The sequence below is a fragment of the Macaca fascicularis genome, chromosome 16, assembly GCF_037993035.2.
Source record: "Macaca fascicularis isolate 582-1 chromosome 16, T2T-MFA8v1.1".
Classification (NCBI taxonomy): Eukaryota; Metazoa; Chordata; class Mammalia; order Primates; family Cercopithecidae; genus Macaca; species Macaca fascicularis.
In genome coordinates this window covers 81,684,510-81,690,636 of record NC_088390.1, presented here as the reverse complement: position 1 = coordinate 81,690,636, position 6,127 = coordinate 81,684,510, and positions in this window count along the sequence as shown.

The following is a 6,127-nucleotide window of genomic DNA, read 5'->3' as shown; positions in this document are numbered from 1 at the left end:
CAGAGTGAGACTCTGTCTCAAAAAAAAAAAAAAACATTAGCCAAGTATGGTGGCCCACGCTTGTAATCCCAGCTACTCAGGAGGCTAAGGCAGGAGAATTACTTGAACCTGGGAGGCAGAGGTTGCAGTGATCTGGGACCACACCACTGCACTCCATCCTGGGCAACAGGGTGAGACTCTGTCTCAAAAATAATAATAATAATTTTTAAAAAGTAACTGGGCATGGTGGTGTGCACCTGTGGTCTCAGTTACTCAGCTCGGGAGGCTGAGATGGGAGGATTTTTTTTTTTTTTTTTTGAGACACAGTCTCGCTTTGTCACCCAGGCTGGAGTGCTGGAGTGCAGTGGTGTGGTCTTGGCTAACAGCAACCTCCACCTCCTGAGTTCAAGCAATCCTTCTGTCTTGGCCTCCCAAGTAGCTGGGATTACAGTCACCTGCCACCACACCCAGCTAATTTTTGTATTTTTAGTAGAGATGGGATTTCATCATATTGGTCAGGCTGGTCTCGAACTCCTGACCTCAGGTGATCCACCCACCTTGGCCTCCCAAAGTGCTGGGATTACAGGCCTGAGCCACTGTGCAGGGCCAGGAGGATATCTTGATCAAAGATCAGTGGTGTGGCTCCAGCCTGGGTGACGGAGGGAGACACTGTCTCAAAACAAAACAAAACAAAACAAAACAAAAAGATTTGAATAGATACTTCACAAGAAGATATGAAAAGATTTGTGGTCAGCCTGGGCAACATAGTGAGACCCTATGGAAAGAAAGAGAAACAGAGAGAGGCAGAGGAAGGAAGAAAGAGACCTGAAAAGATATTCAACATCAGTGATCAGGGAAATGCAAATTAACTTCCCTATCACATAATGTGATAACCCACTGCGTACCTAAAAAAACAGGTAAAATTATAAAGACTGACCTTACCAAGTGCTGGTAGAAATGTGGAGGAACTAGAACTGTCATACAGCTGGTGAGAAAATAAAATGGGGCAGCCTTTTTTTTTTTTTGAGATGGAGTCTTGCTCTATCGCCCAGGCTGGAGTGCAGTGGAGCCATCTCGGCTCACTGGAATCTCCACCTCCCGGTCAAGCCATTCTCCTGCCTCAGCCTCCCAAATAGTTGGGACTATAGGCGTGTGCCACCATGCCCCACTAATTTTGGATTTATTTATTTATTTTTGTATTTTTAGTAGAGATGGGGTTTCACAATGTTGCCCAGGCTGGTCTCGAACTCCTGACCTCAGGTGACCCACCCACCTTGGTCTCCCAAAGTGCTGGGACTACAGGTATGGGCCGCTGCGTCTGGCCAGGAACCAATTCTTTTTTGAGGCACAATGCCTACAAACATCACAAAATGAGAGACAAGCAGGCATTACGATGTTCCTCATGGAAATACACAACACCATGTAAGTAGTCTCATAAAAAAAAAAAAAAAAAAATTGGCTGGGCACTGTGGCTCACGCCTATAATCCTAGCACTTTGGGAGGCTGAGGCAGGTGGATCTCCTGAGGTCAGGAGTTCGAGACCAGCCTGACCAACATGGTGAAATCCCATCTCTACTAAAAATACAAAAATTAGCCAGGCATAGTGAAGGGCGCCTGTAATCCCAGCTACTCAGGAGGCTAAGGCAAGAGAATTGCTTGAACTGGGGAGGCGGAGGTTGCAGTGAGCCAAGATTGTGCCACTGCACTGCAGCCTGGGCAAGACAGCAAGACTCTATCTCTACAAAAAACCAACCAACAAACAAAGAAAATCAGGCCAGGCACAATGTAATTTCCCTATCACATAATGTGATACCACTGAGTACCTAAAAAAACAGGTAAAATTATAAAGACTGACCTTACCAAGTACTGGTAGAAATGTGGAGGAACTAGAACTGTCATACAGCTGGTGAGGTTGGAGGTTGCAGTGAGCTGTGATCACGCCACTGCCTCCAACCTGGGGGACAGAGTGAGACTCCATCGCAAAAAATAAATACATTTTAAAAATCAGGCCAAGTGCAGTGGCTGACACCTGTAATCCTAGCACTTTGGGAGGCTGAGGCAGGTGGAATGCCTGAGCTCAGGAGTTCAAGACCACCATGGGCAAAACCCCATCTCTACAAAAAATACAAAAAATTAGCTGGGTGTGGTGGCGTGCGCCTGTAGTCCCAGCTACTAGGGGCTAAGGCAGGAAGATAGCTTGAACCCAAGAGGTAGAGGCTGCAGTGAGCTGAGATCGTGTCACTGCACTCTAGCCTGGGAGACAAAGTGAGACCTTATCTTAAAAAAAAAAAAAAAAGTCAAACCCAGTCTAATCAAACCTTTTAGATCTAACTACCAATTAGCAGAGAAGACAAGGGGCACAGGGGCCAGGTGTGGTGGCTCACACCTATAATCCCAGCACTTCGGGAGGCCAAAGCAGGCAGATCAGCTGAGGTCAGGAGTTCGAGACCAGCCTGGCCAACATGGTGAAACCTCGTCTCTACTAAAAATACAAAAATTAGCTGGACATGATGGTGGGTGCCTGTAATCCCAGCTACTTGGGAGGCTGAGGCTGGAGAATCCCTTGAACTCAGGAGGCAGAGGTTGCAGTGAGCTGAGATTGCACCATTGCACTCTAGCCTGGACAACTGAGTGAGACTTCGTCTCAAAAACAACAACAACAACAACAACAAACAAACAAAAAACACAAGGGACACGGGAAGATGTGGAAACAACTCCATAGGGATGCTATCAGCAAAATCCAGACTAGGGAAAATGCCACAGCATGAACCACTTAATTTCTTTCTTTTTAAAAATGTATTATTTAGTTTTTTTTTTTGTTTTGTTTTGTTTTTTTGAGATGGAGTCTCGCTGTGTCTCCCAGGCTGGAGTGCAGTGGTGTGATCTCGGCTCACTGCAAGCTCCGCCTCCCGGGTTCACGCCATTCTCCCGCCTCAGCCTCCCAAGTAGCTGAGACTACAGGCGCCCACCACCACGCCCAGCTAGTTTTTTGTATTTTTAGTAGAGACGGGGTTTCACCATGTTAGCCAGGACAGTCTCGATCTCCTGACCTCGTGATCCACCCGCCTCGGCCTCCCAAAGTACTGGGATTACAGGCTTGAGCCACCGCACCCGGCCTAAAAATGTATTATTTAGTTTTTGTAGAGATGGAGTCTTGCTACGTTGCCCAGGCTGGAGCACAGTGGCTATTCACAGGCACCATTATTGCGCATTATAGCTTTGAACTTCTGGGCTCAAGGGATCCTCCTGCCTCAGTCTCCCTAATAGTGGGGTTACAGGTGTGCACCCCCAGCCTGGCTCTATCTAGTTTCTTAAAAAACAAATAAAATAAAACAGAGAGAAAGAAAGGAAAATGAAAGGAAATGAAAGAAAATAAATTTCAAGTAAAAAAAAAAGTAAACTTGAGAAAAACGATAGATTTTTAAAAGGACTTCCAGTTGCAATGTTCAGTTGAGATCTCAAATGTTTTTTTTTTCCTTGGAGATGGAGTCTCACTCTGTTGCCCAGGCTGGAATGCAGTGGCACGATCTCAACTCACTGTAACCTCTCCCTCCCAGGTTCAAATGATCCTCCTGCCTCAGCCTCCCAAGTAGCTGGAATTACAAGCGCCTACCACCACGCCTGGCTAATTTTTTTTTTTTTTTTTTTTTTTTGAGACGGAGTCTCGCTCTGTCACCCAGGCTGGAGTGCAGTGGCCGGATCTCAGCTCACTGCAAGCTCCGCCTCCTGGGTTCACGCCATTCTCCTGCCTCAGCCTCCTGAGTAGCTGGGACTATAGGCGCCCGCCACCTCGCCCGGTTAGTTTTTTGTATTTTTTTTAGTAGAGACGGGGTTTCACCATGTTAGCCAGGATGGTCTCGATCTCCTGACCTCGTGATCCGCCCATCTCGGCCTCCCAAAGTGCTGGGATTACAGGCGTGAGCCACCGCGCCCGGCCAATTTTTGTATTTTTAGTAGAGACGTGGTTTCACCATGTTGGTCAGGCTGGTCTTGAACTCCTGACCTCAAGTGATCCACCTACCTCAGCCTCCCAGTGCTGGGATTATAGGTGTGAGCCACTGCACCCAACCAAGATCTCAATTCAGACAAACATTTTTGTTTGTTTGTTTTCTGAGCTCTGTCACTTAGAAAAGCAAACTTGTTTTAAGAAGGACATTGGCTGGGCGCGGTGGCTCACACCTGTAATCCCAGCACTTTGGGAGGCCGAGGCGGGCGGATCATGAGGTCCCGAGATCGAGACCACGGTGAAACCCCGTCTCTACTAAAAATACAAAAAGTTAGCAGGGCGCGGTGGCGGGCGCCTGTAGTCCCAGCTACTCGGGAGGCTAAGGCAGGAGAAGGCGTGAACCCGGGAGGCAGAGCTTGCAGTGAGCTAAGATCGTGCCACTGCACTCCAGCCTGGGCGACTGAGTGAGACTCCATCTCAAAAAAAAAAAAAAAAAAAAAGAGGGACATTTTGGCCAGGTGTGGCGGCTCACGCTTGTAATCCCAGAACTTTGGGAGGCCGAGGCGGGTGGATCACTTGAGATCAGTAGTTCCAAACTAGCCTGGCCAACATGGTGAAACCCCGTCTCTACTAAAACTACGAAAATTAGCTGGATGTGGTGGTGCACGCCTGTAGTCCCAGCTACTCAGGAGGCTGAAGCAGGAGAATCACTTGAACCCGGGAGGTGGAGGTTGTGGTGAGTCGAGGTCGTGCCACTGCACTCCAGCCTGGGTGGCAGAATGAGACTCTTGCCTCAAAAAAAAAAAAAAAAAAAAAAGTTTGAGACCAGACTGACCAACATGGCAAAACCCCGTCTCTACTAAAAATACAAAACATTAGCTGGGCATAGTGGTGCCCGCGTGTAATCCCAGTTACTTGGGAGGCTGAGGCAGGAGAATCGTGTGAACCTCAGAGGCAAAGGTTACAGTGAGCTGAGATAGCGCCATTGCACTCAGCCTGGGCGACAAGAGCAAAACTCTGTCTCAAAAAAAAAAAAAAAAAAAAGAAGGACTTTTTTTCATTTAGAGGAGTGTAAACAGTAATTCATACTTGATATTAAGAAAGTATTTTTTTTGGGGTCGAAGTGACAGTTTTGTGTGTGTATGAAACATAATGGGCCGGGCGCGGTGGCTCAAGCCTGTAATCCCAGCACTGGCCGGGCGCGGTGGCTCAAGCCTGTAATCCCAGCACTTTGGGAGGCCGAGACGGGTGGATCACGAGGTCAGGAGATCGAGACCATCCTGGCTAACACGGTGAAACCCCGTCTCTACTAAAAAATACAAAAAAAAAAACTAGCCGGGCGAGGTGGCGGGCGCCTGTAGTCCCAGCTACTCGGGAGGCTAAGGCAGGAGAATGGCGTCAACCCGGGAGGTGGAGCTTCCAGTGAGCTGAGATCCGGCCACTGCACTCCAGCCTGGGCAACAGAGCGAGACTCCGCCTCAAAAAAAAAAAAAAAAAAAAAAAAAGAAACATAATGTATACGTATTAAAAAGGGAATATTTGTCCTTTAAAGACATATACTGAAATATTTACTGGTGAGGACACATGATGTCTGGTATTTACTTCAAAATAACGCTGGGCAGCGGGTTCGAGGTAGGTGCAGAAACACAGGAAACAGACTGCCCCGTGGGTCGTGTAACTGCTGAGGTCGGATAGCGACTCTACGCGGCTTCAGGTATATCTTGAAATTTTCTGTATATCTTGAAATTTTCTACAATAAAAATGTCTTAAAATTGTGCGTCAAAATAACACGAATATAAAAAAATGCAATTTAAAAGTCAGGAGGCAATCCTGTCGTGCAAAACCGTGACGCTAGCTGTATGAGGGCGGCAGGATGAATCATTTCCTCCTTCGTTTCTACATTTTTTGTCTATATACTTTTAATATTACTTTTATAATGAGAAATACCAAAACTCGGGGTGAGACGGGGAGACACTAGTGTTTTTGCCCTCCCTGTCCCCGAGGAGACTGTTCTCATCTATTCTCTTCCCCACGTCCTCCAGGTTTTTGCTAGGCTTCCTGCCATCTTTACCAAGTTGAGATTATCCGTGTTGTGTCATTAACAGAGTTTAAGGAAAGCGCGTCAAGTTCACCGCGCCCTAACCCTGGACCCCGCCTGCAGGCTGACTTTCGAGCCACACGCCAGAGCACCGCGACCCCTAA